This window comes from Solea solea, chromosome 13 (assembly GCF_958295425.1).
Source record: "Solea solea chromosome 13, fSolSol10.1, whole genome shotgun sequence".
NCBI classification, from domain to species: Eukaryota; Metazoa; Chordata; class Actinopteri; order Pleuronectiformes; family Soleidae; genus Solea; species Solea solea.
Genome location: NC_081146.1, coordinates 13651825 through 13676276, shown reverse-complemented (window position 1 = coordinate 13676276; position 24452 = coordinate 13651825). Strand labels below are relative to the sequence as shown.

General features: G+C 41.5%; 1 long non-coding RNA gene across 3 annotated transcripts in view; it reads left to right on the top strand.

Annotated features, from left to right (window-relative positions):
* LOC131471810 (uncharacterized) overlaps positions 1 to 24452 on the top strand; it is a 96191-nt gene that overhangs the window by 23911 nt on the left and 47828 nt on the right. For all 3 annotated transcript variants that reach the window (XR_009242028.1, XR_009242030.1, XR_009242029.1), the window contains one exon: positions 22214 to 22349. This is a non-coding gene — a long non-coding RNA (uncharacterized LOC131471810). The remainder of the gene's footprint in view (positions 1 to 22213; positions 22350 to 24452) is intronic.

Below are 24452 nucleotides of genomic sequence, written 5' to 3'. Positions count from 1 at the left end.
CAAACTAACAGGATGTGCGTGCCTAGTCCTGGTTAGGAAGTAAAAATCACTTGACTGCATTTCACAATTCATTACACCTTTCATTAGCCGTTTTACTCCCCTCACTTTACCTCCACAATCTCCACGAGCGATCCGATAAATAAGAAGTTTACTTTTTTAATCATCAAGATTATAAGCAGTCATGCTCCTTATATGACTCCGTTCACTGACTACCAAACAATATTTATAGAATTTGCAAGATTCAGGAGATGAAATGACTTTTAATTGTCACAGTGGGTCTTTAATTTGACCCCTCATATGGTTTGATGAATGACAGAGGCCTCGGTGTTCTTGTATCATTTTGAGTTAGTGTGTGTGTGTGTGTGTGTGTGTGCTACTTGCCTCAGCATGAGTTTAAGTCTCCCACTTAGCTTTGTAATTACCTTTTTCCAGCTATGATTAACTGAGTTAGTGGGGGGAAAAAAAAAGAAAATCACTGCAGCACACAAATGCATGCCTATATGTCACGTTCACTAATTTGGGATTATCATTTGGAGAATAACAGAGGAGGATTAAAAGAAAAAGAACAAGTCAAGATGGAAATGTTGCCATCTGCATAATTGTATTTAAAAGCTGTGAATGTGAATGCTAATGAGATACAACTTAAAATGTATTGTAGTGTAGATGTAGAGGACACGATGCAAAAACAAAGGGATTTAGTACAGAGAGAGAAAGAGAACCTACTGTGAATCTAAATCTTGTTTTTCCTCACTTTTCTCTTTGTGTTTACTTTCCTCTCTCGTCGTCATGTCCATGCACGTTCACAGAAGTTTATAATTTTAAATAAAAACCAAACACTCACAGAATTGAATGTACACACACACACACTCACAAACTCACGGAGGGGACGTACCAGCAATCCATCAGCGGCACAGCGACGTCTGCATGAGATTTATTTATCTCAAAAGTGTCACGAGCACTCACTTTCATATAAAACTTGACACTTAATGAACGTTCATCTGCTCGTGTCACATTGCAGACTGTGACAGAAGGACAGGAGAGTGTGTGAAGGCAGAAGGAGGAAAATCTACAGACAAAAGTCATCAAACTCAATTTGATTTCAATAAATGTCAGAAGATTTGATTTTACCACTTCTTTTTTTTTTTTTGACGGAACAAAACTCCCCTGAGCAGAGAGGAGAAAATAGAAACGCACAGACTATTAAAACAGACTTTTATTTATAGGAAGTTCCACAGATAATTGCTTGGAGCATGTGTTCTGGGTCGGTCAACCAGTTCCTATGGTGAACCCAACTGTTCTTTAATTTACATCTGTCGCTCTTTGCCACTCTGTCTACTTCTGTCTCCTTTGCCAGCGTCTAGTGTGTGTGTGTGTGTGTGTGTGTGTGTGTGTGTGAGCAGGGCTTAACAAATGTGCAATTGTAGCTATGGTTGAGTCTCATTTCTCATCTCTGTGTGTGTGTGTGTGTGTGTGTGTTTTGGTGACAAGAAAGCCACAGATTATTGCTCATGAAATGTTATTCATACAAAGCAGCTGTAGCGTGACTATCCCCCTGCCACAGCACTCAACAGCCTATTGGAGAAACACAACAGAACAAATCTCAGCGAAAAATAACAGTCTGCAAATCTCACATGGGATGTTTTCTCTCTCACCTCTCTTCATTTCTGCTTTTTACTGCTTTGTACCCAGAGGGAGGTGCTCGCTGTAGGTGACAGTGGAAGTGTTTTTATTTTAATTAACAGAAAAAAATTGCCACATGTCTGTGTGTGTGGGCATGAGTTACATGCAGTGCCGGCATGACGTGTTGCTCGAAAACCCTTAAATGGAGAGGAGAGGTGTGAAGAGAGGAGTGCAAAAGGTAGTTCTCGTCATCCCAGCCGCCTGGATAATATGTCGCCATTATGCTTCCTGCAAAGCACAGAAACACAATATGTTGCCGTTATGTTTCTGCAAACCACGGATAGGCTTGAGCTTCTGTTTCCAAAGCAATACGACATTACTTGTTTTCCAAGTAGACATGTGCAGTACGTGAGCGTGATCGTGTTTCAAACGCTTGTGGCGCTTTGGGTGGAAACGGTGGTGACGATAAACGTTTCCTTATGTTTCAGCACAGTTAGTAACCTGCCATAAAGTTTCCGCACAGATGGCACCTGATTGTGCAGAATATAAAAAATGCAATGTTTAGAGATTAAGAATTTATGATTTTTGCACACACACCAATTAGGTAGGCCGGTCCAGTCAAATAATAGCATAATAACCTATAAACAACAAGATCTCCAAATGTGTTCCCTTTGTTTTACATTTAATGAAGTATCTTTTGACAAAACTGGAATTTCAATATTACTTTACAATATTATGAAAAAGTTGACCATTTACACGTCTGCATAACAACTGTGGATCTACAAAGGAACTAAACATTTAGCCACAGGTATGTGAAACTGACAAATATAGTTGTTCACAGACTGTAATCATAATGTGAAATTTTAACAAATTCATCCTGCGGGCCGGATTGGACTCTTGGGTGGGCCGGTTCTGGCCCACGAGCCGTGCCTTTGACACCCCTGATTTACCTCATCCTTATTGCACACCATCGATTGAACCAGCAACCACCCAGTTACAAGCCCAATTCCTGTCCTCATGGCCATAGGTTTCCCAGACTTAACTGAAAGGTTATTCTCACAAATATGACTTAATACATAGATAATCTGCATATTAACCTGGCAATAATCTGCGTTAAATCTCACTGATTTAGCACTGATGTCCACATATTTTCTATACATCCATACAGCCCTTTAAAGATGTATGTCTTCAACCTGACTCGTGGGGTTCAACCATTCAGTTAACATATGCAAGTCACAATTGGCCGCCGCTGCTGCTGCTACCAGTAAGCATTCATCTGATATTGTTCGAGCCTCTGCTGCACAGGCGATTCTGTGCTCCACATGATGTCTTTTGATGTGCCACACAAACCTTCCCCATGCAACATTTGGAGCGGACACAGGTCGTTGCACGCCGCACAGTAGTCATAACACACTCATTTAATTTTAATCTTAACTGATTTAGTTTTTGTCTGTTTGTGTATCTCCACCTGTGTTCCCCCCCGAGCCTGTGATCACATCTTAATGACCACAGCGAGTGAAAATGACGCAGGTCCACAGGTCCACGAGCAGCTTCAACAACATACTTTGGTTCACTATGATGAAGATTTCTTGCCCTGCGTGGCAACGGGGGCTCATGGACTTGCAAACTAATTGTGTACAAGCATATTTTTGTTTGATTGACACTGGAAAAAAAGGGTTGTCTTGGCCGTACAGGACAGATCAGGGAGAGAAACAACTGTAATTTCACAGCAGCGAGGATGTGCACATGAAGAAGCAGTCCTCGTTCTCAGTTTGTCACACTTCATTTCCCTTGCTCTCCCCCTCACATGCGTTGTTTCTCTCATTTCTTTTCGACTCTCCATGTGTTGTTTGCGTCTTCCCTCCTTGTCACTTATCCTGACGCGTGTTTTTTTTTGCCTCCGCCCTCTTTGTCTGTTTTTAAACTGGATCTTGTTATTTTCCCCTTTACTTTGTTTTTCTCTGCATCTCCTCTTTTTTTTTTTTTTTCCATAGTTGGTTTCTGTGATTCCGTCCCTCAGCTGTTCTGGTGTTGTCTGTGAAATCTCTGTGATCTCATATGTGACTTGTTTATAACTATAAAAGTGCCACTTCTCTATCGTGACTCATTTTTCCAGAGTAACAGCACAAGGACAACTGTACTAATGTTCATGACATCGCCGAAAACTATTGTATTATTTTATTGGCAATTCATCTATTTTCTTACTTTGATTTGCAAGAAGATATTTCATATTCAAAGAAAAGAAAAATACTTTTTCGACTAAGTAAATTTAATTGGTATATGATCTTAGTTTAAGTAACCTATGCAAGCTCCCTGTGATAGCGCTTACCGTAAAAAAACAAAACATAAATCACCTTGCACAGCTCATTCCTTCAATTAAATTCTCATATTATATTTTATAAATAAGATTAAGATGTTATTTTCCTCTCTCCGCAAAGTCCTTGAATAGTAGCTAAATAAGCCTTAGTTGCTAAGCAACATGTGATTGGAGATGTTTGGGCGGGCATGTTCATTGTAAAACCACATTAATGTGGTTATATCTGTGCATGTGTACATTACAAACCTGCACATGTCAGGTGATAAGCTGATTCATAACCGTAATTATTTCCATAGTGGTGTCTATAGGAATAGGGGTAATATGGGGCAAGCGTAACAGCACAGGAACATGCATTGGAAGCCCCATTATTGCATGGATGAATATTAAAAGGATTTTTCACATTTGGATTTTTCACTTTGAAGAGACAAGACACGTTCCAGTTCAACCACGACAGGCCTGCATTTGTAGGAATAAACAGCTGAAGGGACGGCGGAAAGAATGGCCTCTATTGTTCCTGCCTTTGACACTTATGATGCCTTCGACTTTTTAACCCCAGCGGTCATTGGACGTCGGAGTCCTCCTTCTCTGTCCGTCTGCTTTTCTGATTTGTTCCCTTCTGTATCAGTCACACAGCAAAACCCTCCTCACCTCTCTTTCTCTGTCTCATTACCTTTCCTTCCCACCAGCCCCTCACACACACACACACACACACACACACACACACACACACACACACAGACACACACAATCTAGTGCCTGCGGTCATTCAGTTTGTGATTGAACTGGCTTTGTTGTGTGCACGGCTGTGTGCATGTGTGCGTTTGATGGGAACAACAGCGAGATCCAGTGGTGGGGACAAGGCCATAGAGAGTAACAGGATGAGAGAGTTGAATGAGAGACTCACAAAGAGTGAGAAAGATGTGATGGAGGCAAGAGAGGGAGGACTGTGGATACGGCAGATACAGCCTTGATCTCGATACAGCCCCACTGACCTTCCATCCACCTGGTATTTCTCTTCTTTTTTTTCTTTTTTTTTTACCCCCCATGTTCTCTCTTTTCTGTCTCACTCACTTCCTCTGTGAATGCTGTGAAATAACAAGGACCAATTAGTCTTTTACTGTGCTGTGCTTCATTTAATACCGTCGCTTAACGGCCCCTCGGGATGTCACAGAAGGCCACACATTTCGCAGCGAAACAGTGCACATTAAGTTCCGTAAATATGTAACTTTTTAAATCATCATTCCGTTGTAGTCTGTCAGTCTCTTTCTCTCGCAATAGATCAGCCTGACACGTTGAGCCCCTTCCGCTCCGTATAGCCCTCTCTTCTACCACGTAATTCGAGAGGGAACAAAAAAAAAAATAAAAAAAATCCCCCAGTAGTCTGACCCACAGTTGAACTTTTGCTTGCTTGACAGATCGCTGCAACACAAGGTTTTCATTTTATCTGCAAAAAGAAGGGTCCCCCCCCCCCATCCAACCCCTTTCTTTTTAATGCGTTGTGTCTTTCACCACAAATGGACGGCCGTAAAAAGATCAAATCCAATGCCATTAATGTGTGTGATATGGGTGCTTTGTGCGCACGTGTGTGTGTGTTTGTCCACCTTGGTGCCATTGATGTATATGATGATTGTGTGTCTGCATGAGACCAATTTTATGAGATAGGAACAGCTAGAGCGGAGATAAGGGCAGCACAGAAAGAGGCTTTGATATTGCCAGATGCCGTAAGAAGTGCCACAGACAGTTATAATGATTCATTAGGTCACACTTTATACACCTCTTATTGTGAGAGTACACCCTGAAACACACACTGAACTGAGACCAATTATCCACAGCACAAACAGGAAATGCCGTGGAGAATGTGATCACATCGCATTCGTAAAAATAATAATAAGAGGTTTTCTCACATTTGATGTGATGAATTACAGTTGTGCTTGTGTATTTATCCAGTGACACTTTGAGACGCTTCACTGCTCATGGATCTGGGCGTCCCTGCAAATCCCAAACCTTTTCATCTTGGATTGAGGAAGTACAGTGAAAGTTACATTTTAGTGAGCTGTTGTTTATAAGGTGGATTTGTAGTGTGCTAAATGAAAGCAAAAGTACACCCATCCTGAAATCCAAAATGAAATCTACCCTTTGTCTATCGCAAGTTATTTCGTTTAACAAAACAGTGAATAACCCGGCGTCATCAGAGATGTTTTTAATCATAATTATTATCACTTGGAGTAAAGTGCATTATAGGGACATGGTGGGGCAATTCTATTATTTGTAATGATAAGTCCCATTATAAATCCTTGTCAGGCCACTATGAACATAACAGTCCAAAATGAAAGGTTATGGCGGTGGCGAGAGAAAATAAAGGTTATAAATGAAATTGAGTATTTCCTGTATGAGGACATTTAGGAGATTGAGATTGTAATCATTAAGGTTGTGGCTGACAAAGAGTAAAATGGGCCATGGGGGGGGGGGGTCTATTGTTGGGCCTAAATGAAAAAGTAAGGACTTGACATTGCAAAGGTGAGAGTTATGGCATTAGTGAGGCAAGGAAAAAAAAAAGGGGGCTGTAGATAGAGATAGATGGATGGGGTACATGAAGGTGGAAAGGGATGAGATGTTGGGGAGCTGGAAAGGGAAATAGAGGGGAGGATGGGAAATAAGCTAGTGCTGGAGGTTTAGAGAGTAGACTCTCAAAATAAAGCTCTGCTAAGATGCCCTGCTCCATGGTCTTCTTCTAAAACCCTTCCTCAAGCATGTTCCCTTAACCTTTCTCCCGTTCTCTCCTCCCATCCTAGTCTCTCACCAAATCCTTCCCTTTGTTGGTCTCTTACATTGACTATATAGAAAAAGTGGACGTCGTCCCCCCGCCTCTCGTCTGTCCCCCATTTATCTGTCACCTCGACCAGCTGAGGCAGATGGCTGCACATCTTTGAGTCTGGTTCTGCCAGAGATTTCTTGCCATTCAAAGGGAGTTTTTTTCTCTCTCCACTGATGCCAAGTGCTTGCTCATGGTGCAAACTGTCGGGTTTCTCTTCTCTGCTCTCGTCCGTACTATGCAAAGTGCCTTGTGATAATACATGTTGTGACTTGGCGCTATGCAGATACAATTTGATTTGATTCTAGTTGCAACACACACTACTGATTTTAAGCCTTGAGGTTTGCAATTTGGCCAGCGCCACGTCGCTTTTGCAAACAGACTTCACCTTTAAACCAGGCGCCTATTGGACGATACAAGCCGTCAGTCACACCAGTGTCTGCTCATATATGCTGTATTTTATGGATCATAATCTTCCATTCAAACTGATACCTTTTTGCTATCTGGTATCGCCCCCTGGTGACTAGTCACAAAATTGCGGCCTCCTACTTTAAAGGCCCTGGTATACTTCTGCGCACATGTCGCATATCGCGGACCGCGGTGTACTCGCATGTCAGGGTCCCACTTCACCATCGGGTGGCGGTAAAAGTCTGGACGCAGGCGATAGGACATATTCCTACCAAAGAAGAAGAGAACAATACTACAGCTCCCTTGGACATGTGTGGCTCAAACAGCTCACAGCTGAAAGGGCTGGGGAGTCGGGGGGCGTCAGCCGGTTCAAGGGTCACCAAATTGAGGCTCGGGTGACTATCCTTGGCGACTACTTCTTGTTTTTTCTGCTTGGTGAGCGGGGCTTAATACTACACCTACCGGTGGGGCGGAGATTCAGCACGGTGCACATTGGGTCTGTGGAGGGCCTTTAGAGTCAATATGCAAACTGGAAGTTTACATTCAGTTTTTATATGCGGCATATGGTCTCTTCCACTGTTGCAGTGAGCAAACTACAACCAGTGAAGAAGAACTTGTCTATTGGAGAAAAGGCTCTTACATATGGACTCAAAAAAAACCAAGAAAAAGTGAGGGAAATAGCACATGGATATTGGTATATTACACGATAGTTCAATGAAATACTGAAAGGTCAGTGTCACATGGTGGATAGTAGAATAATCTGACATTTACAAACAGTGTTTTTAAATGTGCTTGATGGAAATAAGGACAAATGTCAGAGCGAACAAGTTTACAACATGTAAGGCTTTTATTTGTTACTTATTTAGGACCTTTTTTTTGGCATAAACCTTGTCAGGACCAGTAGTCATCATGGAGACCAAAACCTGCACCATAATGAGCAAAACCTCCTTTCAGAGGAACTGGTTAGGTTTAGGGCTGAGATGTGAATTGTGGTTAGGTTAAGGTTAGGGTGAGGCATTAACTGGTTATGGTTAAGGTTAGGGATAATGCTTTGTTTTGTCTGTCCAAATGAATGGAAATCAATAAAATGTCCTAGGAAGAATCACTATACTTACGTGTGTGTGCGCGTGTGTGTGCGCGTGCATAAATGTATCAGATCTAACACACACTGAACCCTTAACCCCTCGCCGTGCAAATCCTTGGCTCTGGATCTGCGTTTGCTTGGCAGGCTACTCAGGAAAAATCAAGTGTGTGTCTCTCTGTGTGTAATTGCTAGGCGTGTGGGAGAGGTGTGTGTGTGTGTGTGTGTTTGGTCTGAGTTGAATTTTTGCCTTTTTTTTTTAAATTTAAAAATCCTGCAGCCCAAGTCGAGCAAGGCCCTGCACATTGAAATATTAATATCAAATCATGAAAAGATCACCACTTAATCTATTCAGTATCTTATTCTGAATGTTTTTACAGCGAGGAAAGAGACGGTGTCATTGATTGAATGCTCTATTGTTTTTGAGCATCTAATAAAAAGAAAAAAACTGATGCAATCACTGCACCGCGTGCACATCACTTCTGTTTCCCCCGCTCTGCCCTTAGGCTCATTTAAACATGTCAGTATCTTTCATGTGGAGAATCATTCAAGCCAATGAGTGGGTTCATTTCTTCTTCTTTTTTTTGGTCCACTCGCAGTTTAAAAACTCTCAGTTTATCATCTCAGAGGTGCTTTTAAAGAAATCCCTACTCGTGAGGCTTTTCAGCAGGTAATCTGTTACCTGTAATAAATTCAATCTCAAAAGTAATGTCCAAATCTCGTTCACACTGTAAATGCATTTATGGGCCCCAGACATTGTTCAGTATAAGTCTTTCATCTATAAGGCTTTAAGCTGTGTTAGCGCTGCCAGTGAGACACGCTGTTTAAGACTTGGCAGCTAGTCTGCAACCTCCACAGTAAATAGTTTGCAGCTGACTTTTATGCACAGTGGCTTTCAAATCTTTCAAAAATGATTTTTTTTGTTGCAGCCAAAAGTCATTTTGTGGCGAAAGGTCAGCGACCTGTAATCCCACAGTGGGTGAGTCAGCCTGCCCTGTGTCTGTCATTTGGAGGTCAGGCAAGGTTTACTAGTGACACTGCATGTAACTTTGGAAGGATGAAGGTTTTCTAAAACGAATATTGTATCCATGTTTAAACCTGGAGCAGGGGTCTATGGAGTAGTAGTGGCTTCTGAAAGTTGTCATGGGAATACACCTTTACTTTCAAATGACTGTGTTTACTGTAAAAACTGTACTGTTTGTATGTGCGTGTGTTTACCAGTAGTGGTGGAACCTGCTGTGGGAGAAAAATCCTCTCTACTTGACAGTTTACTAACCGCACACACACACACACACACACACACACCTAGTGTTTTTAACAAGATAGACCTGCTGCGCTAGTTCTCTGTAAAATCAACTAATAATATATATCAGGAAGGAAGTTACAATGAAGATAATAGAGGTCACTGTGTGTGTGTGTGTGTGTTCAGAGAGAGACAGAGAAGGGGAGGGCTCAAGTTTAATTATTTACAGCTGAGCAACCCCCACTCTCTCAGTCTACCCTATAATCCAGAGTTAGGTTATAAACACAGTTAAAGTTTCCATCTCTCTCTCTCTCTCTCTCTCACCCGTCTTGGGTGGCCAAACTGTGTGCATATGTGCGTGTCTGTCTGCATGTGTGTGTGTTTGCCTGTGTGATGGTTCTTGTTTGTCTATTTGCGTCTCTGTGGATGACGGTGCAGTTTTGCGGCTTCGCTGTGACCCATCCCGACCAAGACTGTGCTCGTTTTTTTTAGCTCATGGGAGTTCGGGATTTGAGCATGTTTGTCGGAAGAGAAATAAATGACATCACTGCTCGGTATATATTTGCCGTAATGTCGCTGGCCGGTCCCTCAGCGCTGCCAAGTGGTTTCGGTGTCTTTGGCAGACGTAGTGTATACAGCGCTGACGCAGCAGGTTTTCGTCAACATTGTTCCCGTGAGAGTAAAGTAACATGAGAGGAACCTACACCGACAACTCTAATGCAGGAAGGAAAACGACGCAGAATAAAACATGAGCGGCGAATGTGTCTGTGTGATCCAAAAAACAGTAACAGTCAACATGTTTCGAGGACATCCTCAAAGAGGAGGACACAATATAACCTGTCATTGCCTTTCTGCTGTTGAACATTATCTGTGCACGGCTAATAAAGAATTAGGATTGAGTTTTGATTTCGCTGACCACAAGTATGGTGTTATTTATTCAAGCCTGGGATTAAATCCAACACGCGATAATTGAGATTCTGCATCCCGGCCCCATTTCCAGGAGTCAGGCAAAGTTGTTTAGTTCTAAGTATTTTTATTTCTGTGTCCTGCCCTGTGGTCATCCAAGGTACTGCAGCTCTGTCGGTTGTGAAACACACACTTTGTTTTTGCTATTGAATGACAGTTACTCTACTTAGCCGTCTCCCGTGCAGCTACTGCATGCAAAGATGTTCAGTTGTTGAGTAAGAAGCTTTGATAATTGTGCAAATCGGAGCTCAGTAAACCGGTGGGACTGTGGAGTCGTAACAGTGTCTCCGGGGTTGTCAATTCGGCTCAGTTTGAATATAAACAGTTCACCGAGTTTGGGTGTTTGTGTGTGCATGCGGTTTTGTGCACGCAAATAGCGGGAGTGCCCAGTCCCCTCACTTCTCTCATTTTGTTTTATGCCATGCCCACAATTCAAGGTCGAAATTGGTCTCTTTGTAAAATGAAGTCAGGACGCAAAGGACAACTTCAATAGAAATATTTGTAAACAGCTGGTTTCCACTGTCTTCAATAATAAATGTACTATATACTCTATTTTATAATTTCCTTAACGGGGCACACAGACAAGTATATCATTTAGTGTTTAATCCGAGGCCCATACATGCACGAGTGAGTTCATGTGAAGAGAAAGACAGGAGCAGGATGGTACGAGTATGAGAAGCCGCTGACACCACTCTTTAGCTGCAGAGAATATAGAGAGCCTCTATATGATCTGTGGGTGGCCTACAACACTTTTTGAAAGAGACGGGAGGGTAGTTTGCGGTTGATCTGTGGAAAGTTAAATCAGCCAATCCTCTCAAGTCTTAAATCAATGTCAGAATGTTATTGATGTGCTCTATTTTTAAGGTGAGATGCAGACTCTTAATGTATCTACTTCTACTCTTACACTCTCTCTGTATGCTTTGAGCATTCCTCTCTCTGCACAACTGTGTGAAAAAATAAGCTGGCTTGGCGAACTCTCCCAAAAGTTAATGATTTAGAGGAGGTGTTGGCAGACTAAATTGTCACCCTCTGAAAGGACCCATTGAGATTGCGCATGTGAAACCGCACATATCTGCAACAACGCTGAACAGCCAAGAATGACTGAGCCTCCTCCACCCAGATCGAAACCAAAGTCTATTCAAAACGGTAATGAACCCCCGGTTATTTAGCTCTTTGTCAGTTCAAAGGCACAAATTGGAATAAAATAAAAACCCTGAATAAAATATGGGTCATGGCCCTTTTCAAGCTGTCGAACCCTGCAATCAGCAGTGTTTTGCCAAGACTAACAGATTATATTAGATCAAATATGAATGAATGATAAAAGCTGGGGTAATAAAAAAAAAAAAGAAAGACATATTTATATCGCTGGAAGACTCTCTTTCAAGATGTTACTTCCTGAAGCTCTTTATTTCTGTCTGCAAGGATGGATGCAGGTGTTTGCAGGTTCAACATGGAAACCTTAAATCACTTAACTGATAAATCAGATGGATTGACTGCTGGGGTTTTTCCCCATGTGGTGTGCAACTCTTTGCTAATTCTCCTGCAGAAAAATGAAGAGATGAAAAAAAAATCCCTCAGATGAAGGAGCAGAAACTGAGCCGGTGTAATATGACAACTAAATTGACGGCATTGGGCAGACTAAGCCGACTCCCCCGAAGGCCTTATGAAAGGTTTCTTTGAGAGGCTGTGTCAGCAGGTGAATGGAGGTGAAATATGTCGGCTCCCTCCTCCTCTCTCTCTCCCCTCTCCACCTGTCTTATGTTTTCCTGTCTCCTGCTTTGATAACTAGTTGTTCCAGGCTCCAATGGTGATATGAAGCCTGGCCTGCCCACAGATGAATCCATCCATCCATCCATCCATCCATCACAAGGTTCAATTTAAAATATTGCAAATTTTAACCAAACTTTCAAAAACTCTGTGAAAGAAGGATAAGAGAGCATAACTTTGATGAAGCCTCACTTTAGTTCATGCAGTCATGGACACAGTGGTCATAAGAGGTCAAAAGTTTGAAATGCTCTTGCTTGGGCTCACGACGACGGGGGGGTTTCGTGCGTTGCGCTCAATGGTTGGCTTAGCACGTTGCTTGCCCAATCCTGGGAGCATCTAAAGAGCGGAGCCAGCAGCTTATAGTCTAATTGCATTTCCATTTGTTGCAATAAATGGTTTAATTATGATGAGAGTGTTCCTGGCTGAAATGATGTAAATAACGAGCCCCAGCTGCTGATAAATGGTGGCATTATGTAGCTGTTTGCGTCTATTATTGTAGTAAAATTTGCTTCTTGCACTAAGTGGAGGAATGTTATGGTTTCCTTATCAGGCCACACATTCCTCCTCTCTCCCGTTGTATCAGCTGTTTTACCAGTTCAGTTAAACAGTTCTGGATCTTTTTGTATTCGCAGAATCCATTTCCCTTGCACGTTTATGCATTTACCATTTATCGATACGACGACTCTTCCACCTCAAGTTTAGAAATGTGAAAGTGATATGTCAAGTCTTTTTCGAATTGTCTCTTTCCATTCAGGGTATGTTTATGCGCAAATCAAAAATATGAAATGTGCATCAAGACAGACAATCAATCAATCAATCAATCATCTATCTATCTATCTATCTATGTATCTATGTATCTATGTATCTATCTATCTATCTATCTATCTATCTATCTATCTATCTATCTATCTATCTATCTATCTATCTATCCATCCATCCATCCATCCATCCATCCATCCATCCATCCTGCCTTTTATGTGTGTGTGTGGTAACAGAGGGAGTTATTCCACCGCAGCTAACAGCTACCTTTGATGGTCCTTCTTGATTTATGGCAACATTAAAAGGCTGTTGCCGGCGTTTGCATTTTTATTTTATGTTTCCTCTTCCATGCATGAAGAGACTCTGTGACTTATTAGTGCGACAGATTCTGCAGAGGACAGTGTTTTGATGTGCGTGGAGGGGCAGGTGGGTGTGTAGGGGCGGATCAGTGAGACTGCAATCTGTGCGACATGCATTTTAATGATTCCACTTAAATCTTACTTTTCCTGGAAAGTTCTCTGCTCTTTGGAGTGTGAAGGCACTTTGTTTATTCAGTGTTTCCTCAAAAGAACATCTGCAGTGCATCACCAACCTGCATGACAATTCTATTTGCCATCTTGTAAAAACAAACAGCACATCATGGACACATGTTTTTGTTTTTTTTACACTCTATATGCCTTCTTTTATTTTTATTTCATTATGCCTGAATCAACAGTCGTCTTGACAAAAATGGATCCTGACACCACCCTGCATCAGGCCCTGAGCTAGTGAGAGACAATATGTTGTTCTAATATGCTAATTCCGTATTAAAGATTCAGTGAAAATGAGTGTGTGAGATGATCACACCATTAAAAGTTAGCATTAGCAATGTAGTATGCTAATCAGGCCAGATGGGACCATTCTGTTTGTGTAAATCAACTCCCTCTCTTTCTTTGCAGTGAGACCTGCAAAGATAATCCTTGACGGGATGCGAATATGCTTGCATTAGAATTGCACCAGATTAAAACGCTTACATTGAAGTACGTCACTTTGACAAAAAAAACACCCCCCTTTAGATTATGCTTGTGCTTTGAGCAGTGGTCTGTGATGTGCAGCACATTGCAGGGGTTATTACATGATTAAGTGCCGTAATTAATTTTTCAGTGGATTCACTTCCCTGAACCTTGCTTGCTTGTGCGTGGCCTCAAGAATGCACTGTTTACTGCCAGTCCCCATAGTGGCCATTACTGTAATGAAATCTTATAACCCTAATGCCCAAAAGCTCGCCTGATATTTCCTGCCATCCCCTGTTAAACATATTACCTTAAGCAAAACTGTGTGTAAAAGTTATACCTTTATAATTATAAAGACTGCCTCGTTATGGGGGTTAAATATTTAAACAATAGCAATAAAATGGGTATAAAAAAAACGAAAACAGCTGTTTGCACCATAAAATAAGTAGCAGTCCTTCCTCTGAAAATCCATTATTTGTATCCCCTGACTGCTGTCATTATCCTAACACCAAATAATCGGTCTCTCAAAAAAAAAAAAAACAGTATCCCTCTTTAGCCAAAATCAGTATTAGTTTTCCACCACTGTCCCCGGGCATGTTCTGGCTCCCTGGTTCTATAATCCGGGGCATATTCAAAGATCCTTAACCCAGCAACAAGCTTTGTTTTTGGGCTTTAGTCCAGCTCTGCTCTTGGGAGGTCCAACAGCTCCTCCAATCCCCCTCTAGTCATTTTTTTGCTATAGAGGGTTTTTATTTTCAATCATGCTGTCCCAATCCCCAGGACAATTAGAGGTCATCACAGAACAGTTTATAGAAAGTGCACAGCAACAGAATGCTGTTTTGGAAAGTTGTAATGGTCCCTTGTGTGGGTAAATACGGGTAGAGAGACGATTTGTACAATGCAGAAACAGAAGTGGGCAGCTTATCTTTTAATAATTTTACTTAGTAGAAAAAACGTGTTTATTCAAAACCCCCGGGAGTTGAGATGGAACAAAAAAAAGGAATGGTTTGCATAGGCATTCATTGCAAGTCCTCACCAGATTTAATTGTCAAACTTTGAAATGTGAATAGAAACTATGCTCTATCCATATTTCCATTGCTCACGTTCATTATGACAAGTCAATCCGCAAGTAAGATTAGAGATCTTAGGGTCTGACACATTGAAGATGGTGTAAAACTTTATCAAAAACTGATTTATGCCTGCAGTGTAGACACTGTTTTTTTCTTGTGTTATAAAACAGATTCTAACAAGGAAACCACAGTAAAGACACTGGTGCAGAATATTCTCACATTCTTCCTGTGTGACCGACATTATTGCATTGAATATTTGCCCATAAATTAAGAGCATTAGGACCATTACTGCAACACACACACACACACAAAACTCTGTCAATATTGCTCAGCAGCCATTTACGAAATCTATTAAGCCTTGGACTTTGAAGTTTAAAATAACCACAGCGTAATTGTTCACCTTTTATCTTCACCTCCTGACTCCAGCAGCAGAAGCCGAACAGTGCTCTCCCTGTTTCCCTCTCTCTTTCTCACTCTGCCATTATCTTGTCAGCATGAGCTCATTGTCTGATCCAAGGCCAGTGATGTCATTTCCTTCATAAACAAGTCAGACTTCCTCTCCGGGGTCTATATCAGCTGAGCTTATCCAGGGAGTATTCCAGAGGGAATTCAGTTCATTTGCCCCACCTCAAACTATTATTTTTAACTCACTTCTCATACCTGAATAAGACTATATTCACTATCTACTTTGCTTTTGATCATGATTCGTTTAAACATTAATAGGAACAGGTTAATGGCGAACAACACGGACACGTGTGGCGCTTGTCATCCCAAAAACATCCCTGCATTGTCTACTTGACTCTGACTCACAGCACAGGTCAACAAAGTCTTTGACTTCTCATCTGGATTTTTAGCGAAGTGTTCAGAAGTGGATCGGGTTTAGGTTATGAAAAAAAAAAAAAGGAAAGAAAATCTCAGTCGCCGCAGCATGTGGAATTTAACTGCTTCTCTGTCTGACCATTCAAAGGACCCTGCACATGTATTCAAGTGGAGCTTGTAGTCCTGCTAAATCAGTGCGGTGAAGGGAATATGGACATTTATGGAGGGAATTTTACAGAGTGAAGCACAAGTGTATCAGCCTCTACATCAACACAGGCTGGGTCACTATATCCAGCCAAGGTAATCACAATCTAAATGAGCTTTAAAGCTGCTGGTTGCTGCATGCTGGGGGGAAAGAGGGCCCTATTTTCTTTGCCAAGCCCCCTTCTCACTCAGTTTCTCAGTGATGGCTGATATGGGTTAGGGGTTGAAACTCCTACACACCCATGTGTTTTAACAGTTCACCACATGTGTTATCAGCTGAGCCATGAATGTGGGAAAGCCCCACAGGCGGAATGACATCATGCCCAGTGTAAAAGTAGATGCAGTTCTCAGCCAGAGGGGTGTAACTGGGAAAACTGTAGGAAATGGGAGAGATTGATGAAAAACAACTGACTGAAACCAGTGGAAACAAACACACGATAAAGGAAGGCCTCGCATGAACTGTTAAAGTGTGAGCAAAAGCTGTGGCCTTTCAGAAAAGGGTCAAACATGTATGACATTTGAGCTGTTCTATACCAAAGGTGGGGTGATAACTCTAAGATCGGAACCAGAGTGAGGGTGTAGATGTGAAGTCTTGTACTCTTTGAACTTCTCACACTGGCAACAGTAGCAGCCTTTGCCGTATGAAAGCAATGTTGACATTCTGGCCTTTATTGATGTGTTTTACTGCAGCATGGCTAAAGATATTGATTTTTTCGCTTCAAATTGATTTTTACATGTACTAGCCCTTTAAAATCTCTGGTATAGTCAGCAGTTTATTGCTGATATGTTTTAACAGCTAAAGCTCCTCTGCATGTGTTATCAGTTTAGTCATAATGAGCAAGGAGCCCAGTGGCAGAGTGACATAATTTATGGTTAACAGCGAGAACATACTGTAGGGGCGGGACTGGAAAAATAAACGGGAATCTGTAGAAATGAGGGTGAATTGAGAAAGATTGAAAACAATGGACATAATGATGGACGATGATATACTCTAATCGGCTCACATTAGGAATTTAAGCACGTTGAAGTGATTGCCTCTGACAAGAACACAAACAGCATTGCTGAGTAGGGCAAGAGAGGATCTTCAGAAGTGAAGCCCGTACACTTGAGACTGTGCATGAAGATGGTCTCTAATCAGAAAAAAAAAAAAAAAAAAACTCCTAATAATGATCTTAACACCCTGTAGTGAGAGGCGTGTTTCAGCTAATGGCGTACAAACTGCCATGAAAAAAACAACAACTTTCCAAAATGTAGTTTGACGTCCATCTTAAACTGGGTTTTCGAATGTTTAAGTTAATACTTAAATATGGTTGACTTTCTGGTGAACTTTGCAAAAACCATGACATTATGTTATAAAACAAAGTTAACTACATTTGCAAATTAATTTTTTGCACATTAGTGGTTTTAATATTAATGGCTTCATTAATGATGAGCATTAGGCCAAGCCCGAAGATGCCGAGATTGTTTGCTGTCAGGATTAGAAATGAGCGTATTCGAGGGATTGAAGGACAACACGGGTGGTGTAGTGGTTAGCACTCTGGCCTTGAACCCATGCCGGTTGGAACAAGGGTCTTTCTGCATGGAGTTTGCAAGTTCTCCCCATGTGTGTGTGTGTGTGTGTGTGTTTCCTTTGGGTTCTCTAGTTTCCTATCACAGTCCAAAAACATGCAGATTTGGGGATCGGGCAAATTGGACACTCTAAATTGACCGCAAGTGTGAGAATGGATATTTATCTCTATAAGTGGCCCTGTGATGGACTGGCGATCTGTACCCTGCCTTTCACCCTGTGTCAGCTGAGATTGGCACCAGTGACCCCCACGGCACTCATGTGGAGGATAAGTGAGTGAGTGAGTGAGTGAGCTTGGAGATGAAGCAAGGTTGAGATGTTTTGGTCAGTGGGAGGGACAGTTATTTCATCGGATGGTGAAGACAGAACTGGAAGACCACAGAGAAGGATCAGGAATGTTGTGAAGGAGGACATTTGGTGTCGCAGAAGAGGACACAAGAGGACAGGGCAAGATGGAGGCAGATGATCCGCTCAAGGGTCGACACAAGAAGAAGAGTTAAGGGCTGTAGTGCCTTTGCCAGGTCGTTTAATTTTTGGATTAAAAGAGGAAAATCAGCCAAAGTCATCGCTGTCAGTCAGCACTGGTTTCCCCTCAGCCACTAACAAGAGAGAAGCGGTAAACCATCCCTGTTGTTAAGCTTAAAGGGAAACTGCTTAAGGGGAGATAACACCATTAATACCATCATCACTATGACCAAAGCGCTGACCAGCACTATCATCATCATCATCTCCCACAGCTCAGTGCAGTGCCATAAAAATCTTTTAAGCCCAGTAGTAAACATGACATCATCTTTTTTTCCCCCCTTTCTATAACTCTCCAGTGTACGACTGACAGAGCTGAAGAGCAGAGAAGTAGTTTTTGCAAATGATGTGATGTGTTGGCATCTTTACTGGAATTGTCAGCTGCTTTGCTTTCTACATCTAAGAGAAAATGCCCTGTAGGAAAGTTGACATCACTCCCATCCTGCAGAACAATAATTGGCATTCCTAATCCAATGACATAAAATTGACATATGTGTGGAAGGGGGAGAATATATATATATATACGGCAGCGATGGAAATCACTGGCCGTTCTGCAGGAATTGTCAGCTGTTTGGCATTCTGGAAAATGAGGGGTGGGGGGTGGGGGGGGGGCCTGACTGAAGTGTTTCAGCAGAGCAGCACACTTGCCAGAGACAGGGTCCATGAACTGTGAATATAAGGGTTCAAAACTCCTCACAGGATGCTGTCACATGTCTGTGCAATGTTCCAAGTCTATCTACACTGTAACGTCTAAAATTGTTTAATAACCCTCTGTGTGTGTGTGTGTGTGTGTGTGTAAGAGAGATAGACCAGTCTGCTCTCTGGCTAAATGACATAATTCCAAGATGCTGGCAGCACAGTGTAGAACTTAAAAACTGATATAAAAGTGAGGAAACGAGACAGTGGAAACATTTTGGAAATCATGACCACATTGGAGAGAGCTCATGTTTAAACCTATACCGTGTCACATTTGGATCTAACCTCAGTGAAGCTGGGGACTGTGGGTTCATCTGCTGTAGCTATGGGCCTGAAAGGAGTGACTAAAACCAAACACGCGCTACTAAATAAACCAAATCCTAAAGCAGCATCCTGAAAAGTGACAGCGAGGTGGCAAGTGATGACCTCACTGTTTGCTGTCGTCTGTTTTCTCAGGAGAAAAGGGAGAACGTGCGTGCGAGTGTGTATTTGTGCTCGATGATTCACCACAGGGAAAATGCCAAACACCATAAATACCAGAGACACACTTTTACACGCTCTTACCCATAAGCACAGCAGCATCGGCGTGTGTGTGTGTGTGTGTGTGTGTGTGTGTGTTCACAGAGAGCTGACAGCTAGGTAATGTCATCGTGTCCAAATTGAGCTTTTGCAATATGCATTAATGTGTCAGTGTGCAGGCTGTGTGTGATGACACATGCATACCGAGACTTCAGTAGTCGTAGAAAAACACCAATGCACCAGTGTAGCTGTGTGAGTGGACTAAATAGCTCAACACATGATTGGATTTTCTTCAAACATAGTGGGAAAATGACATGGGATTGTACCTCCACTTGGTTATTTATTTACAATTTATTTCAAGAGATAATATTAATTCCCCATTTATTATTAGAAGTTATAAAGATGTTTTAACAGATGGTTTTGATTTCTGCAACCTGTAGGACAAGAGAAAGGACCTTAAGTCCATACAGAATGGAAAATAATTCATGACCAAATGACCAAATAATGATGTCATCACTAGCTTTGTTTATATGGACACAAGTAGTTGAAAAAAAATAATATGGCACTTAAACAAGAAAACTGCGATCTGATAAAGCCCATTCGGAAACAAATTGATCAGTGTTCCTATCAACGGTCGATCCATGTTCTGTTTTGTTACTGCTGTATTTCCACTCCAAAAAAAGAGTCACAAACCAAACTTTTCAGAATGAAGACATTTTGCACATGTGAACATAATGAACGTGACACTATGAAGTCAGAAATAGCTATATAGTCTAATAATGTATGAACGTCTGCCACTGGTAACATAAGAGGCACAATCTTCAGTTGATGTAGATGACACACAAAAAAACCAACTCATCATATGGTATCCAGTAAATGATGTCATGATGATGTCATTGGCAATAAAGCCAATGATCAAGCCATATGTCGCCCATCTGATGCTTATCTTTATAATCTGCAAATGTAAAACTATATACTGTGCAGTATACAGCACATCATAGTGTCAGCGTGTGAACGACTTTTCTTTTTTTTTTTTCACACATCCCTGTTTGAGACGTTTTTACTCACCCACACAGTATCAGGCTAATTGGTCATTTCACTCTTCTGCAGTTTCTCTAATGACCATAAGACACTGAAGATTCACATGGTGAGCCTTAAAGAGAGAAAAAGAGAGATACTTATAGTTAGAAGCTTGATTTACAAGACGTTTCAGCATGTGTGTTGTTCATAATTTGGGATTACCACAGTTCAAACACATTTTTTTTCCTGGCAAGTATTAGATAAAAAACTCAGTTTGAGTGTGTCTAAGTCACACACACACACACACACACACACACACAGAGAGTCAGGGCTGGCCACATTTACAGTCTTAATCATTCTAAACAACATGCCATAAACATACAGTATGTGTCAGTGTGGAGGCCATGTGGGGCTCTCACACCGTCAGGAAGAGGGGTGACTAACTTATTGTCAAGATGTCAGGATTTAGGTAACTCCATATAAGGGCCCGAGACAAAGCCCCATATAAGGGCCTGTGGGCATTACCAGCCTGAATCACTGATATAAAATTAATTACTGAGCTTTGAACCTGAGCAATGACAGCAGAGAATGGCATTCATGCACCAATAGGATAAAGCAGACTCAGTGGTTGAGTCAGTCCTCTGAGGGGTGATGGCATCATTGTCTGACAAATGAAAATCTGAAGCCTCAAGTGCTTTGTATACCATGCACAGCCTTTAGATGTGTCCCACAGGCACAATGCAGCCTGGTCTGACTCACATGAGTCACGCTGATGTCTTACATTGTGTATTGTGCTCACATCAGTGAGGAAAGCAGTTTTGCCATATGAATCATGACGTTTATACTCATCACGTGACTCAAATCCCATAAAGAAATGTCTGTCTGTCTGTCTGTTTGATCCTTTCATTTTAAAAGTTTACAAGCGAGTCTTGGCTTAGTTATAATAGGCTGTATTAGGAAATGTAGATGTAGATGTGAAGGGGTGAGAGTGGCAGGGGGCGACTCCACTGGTTGCAAAAAGAACTGCATTTGAACAGAAGTTTTTGGGAAAATGAGCTGACTCAGCTGAGGAGTTGATTTACAATATCCCGAAACATTTCAAAAGGAAAATAGATGATAAACCAGAGCTCATATGAGTGGACAACAATATGTCAATATTCATTTTCAAAAACTGACAGCACTGGTCACAAATCTTGAGGCTTCATAGTGGGAGAAAAGCTGAAAGCAGATTTTTTTTTTTTTTTTACACACAGTTAATGAATAGTCTGTGAATAATAAGTAAAGGATCTATCTGAGTGCAGGCAGTATACAGTATGTTGTAGTAGGCCTGGCTCTCTGAGCCCCTCCTCTGTCATAGGTATGACATTACATACAGTACATACATACTACTACTGTAATATTACACATTACGTTACAAAATATTAGTGGACTGCTGCTAAGATGTTGTTGAGTGTTGACAACATTCATCCAAGGAGCGACATGGTTGCAAATCAAACATTTTAGCCTGCATGTATTTGGATACCTGAGTATTTCTATGTTGTTGCACACACACACACAGACACACACAAACACACACACACTCCTTTCACCTGTCAGTCTTCGTCTTTCTTCCTGTAGTGTGATAGTGCATCTTTGTTTATCTCGTTACCATAAAAAAACACAATCAGCCACCAGTCAACGCTGAGTGACTCCAAACAAGCGGGATTATTGCTCTAATTAAGCTTTAATAAGCCCTTATTAAACGGCTGCAGGCCTCGTTAGGCGGTTCATTAAGTCATTTCATCCTTTTATTCCTTCATTAAGTCTCTGTTCTTCTCTCCTTTCTTCTCAGGGAGTGTGGGAGCGATGAGGTCTGGGAGATCATGACCTTAATTCTCTCCAAGACAGACAGTTTAATTAACACTGGAGGAATCCTCACTGGCTCCAGACTGCTACAATGGAATGTTCAGGGGAATTGGATTGCCAAGGTAAGACACTAAGCTAAGGTGTTTTTTTTACTGGCAATATACACTAATAACCTGTTAAATTACACCCTCAGAGCCCCCCCCTGTATTTATGATGTAATCAGACTGTAATATTGGATGCATAAAAACATACAGAAAGTATGAATACATGTGTAATTTAGCAGTGTTATGGAAAAAAACTGGTTTGATTAAATGTTAGTGTATTCGATATCTTTATTTTTCTTGTCTTTATATACCAGACCTGAGCAGGAGTGAAGGAAAACACATGTATTTCAAGTTGGAGGAATAAATGTAAATAAAAAAATATGCATCCAACTATGTGTCGTTTGCAGTTCACGCCCACATTTTAGACGCAAGACAGTTTGTTTGACATGGTTTTTGTTGAAACAGTTTAAAATGGAAATCTTGATGTATTGAGTTCACAAACCTACAAAAGTTTCAATGAAAGTAAAGAGGAGTACATATTTGAGATCACTCTCATGCGGCTAGCGAGCAAAAACTAGTATCTAGCATAGGTTTTTGACATTTTGACTGTTGAAGCGCCGCGCTGATTTCGTGTCACTTCATTAGATCACACCAACCTTCACTTATTCAAAGAGAGTATGTCAGCATGAAGATGTGACGTGGTTTAAAAATATATCTCAGGGGTTTGGGGAACGTGTCACACATGTTATTTTTCAAATTATGCAAACACACGCACACACGCACAAACACACAAATTAAAAACAGGAAAAGCCTCCATCCTTCCGCAGAGCATATTTACCCCAAAGCTCAAAAGCCAAAGCGCTCTCTCTTTCTTTCTTTGTGTGTGTGTGTGTGTGTTTTTTCGCCAACTGTGCATGAATAATGGAAAGGTGAACCCTGCTCTCTCACACCTGAACTGAGCAACACGTTATTCCCAGAGAAGGATAAGTGTGACTTAAGTGTACTTGAGTCATTTGAACACAAATGTGTAGAAAAGCAAATGAATACAAGAACCATGGGAAGGTGTTTAGGCAGAGATGCTGTTTGCCTGCGAGTTCAGGTATTTGAAGACAGACGGGGACGAGCTACTGAAACAGTAACATGCGGAAACAAAGCCAAATTTAGCCGTCTACTTTGAGTGAAGGGTTTGTGTGTGTGTGTGTGTGTGTGTGTGTGTGTGTGTTTATCAGCAGCTTGGAACCTGCTGAGGTGACAGATGTTCACGGCAGAAATAGGCACAATGTCCAAATTAATCCACTGGTGCGTGTGTGTGTGTGTGTGTGTTTGAATGCTGACATGATTTACTGCAGGCAGCTAAGACTCCACCACCATCATCCTTGAAGTGATGTGACTTTGACTAGACGTCCAAACCCCAGGATTCACCCATCGTCTTGCCTTTCCCGTCGCTGTTGTGCTGCATGTGAAGGAGCTGCTAGTTCACTGTTCTATTCTCCCCCGTTCCTCTTGTCTCACGTATTTCTCACCGCTGACGTGGTTCATTAATATCATCTAGCTTTGTGCCAATGTGCCAATTTCCTGCCACTTGAGTCATGGGGGGAGCTGAAGCCCATCCTAACTGACATTGGGTAGGAGGCAGTGTTCACCATGGACATGTTGTCAGCCTATCGCAGGGCCAACAGGCAATTTACTGTCTCTAATTAACCTATCCCCAATCAGCATGTAGTTCCCTTTTTCTTGTTCTTGTTCTTTTTTTCCAACTTTTCCAAGGAAAAAGTCGTTAAAATTGAAATTAAGAGTGTCTTTTTCAAGACACCTGGAGTTAAGGTTAGAGACCTGGCCAAGACAGACAGTAGCACAAAGAAAACAACACATCACAAACATAAAATAACTATTGTCACTAAGAACAGCTACATAGAGAGAATCCTCCCCCCCACCACCCAAAAATAACCTTCTCACAAGAGAAAATAACAATAATGAAAATAATAATACATACTATATTCGTAGAGCAATGTTTGGTGTCTAAATTGTGTATAGGAAGCTACGCCACACACACATACATTGATGAAAGGCATGCACACGCACGCCGCATATTATTTTTACGAGGCGTTACATGTCAAGGGATTAATTACACAATTATAAATAACCATTAAAAAGCAGAAGCTCCAACTGTGTGTAGCTTTG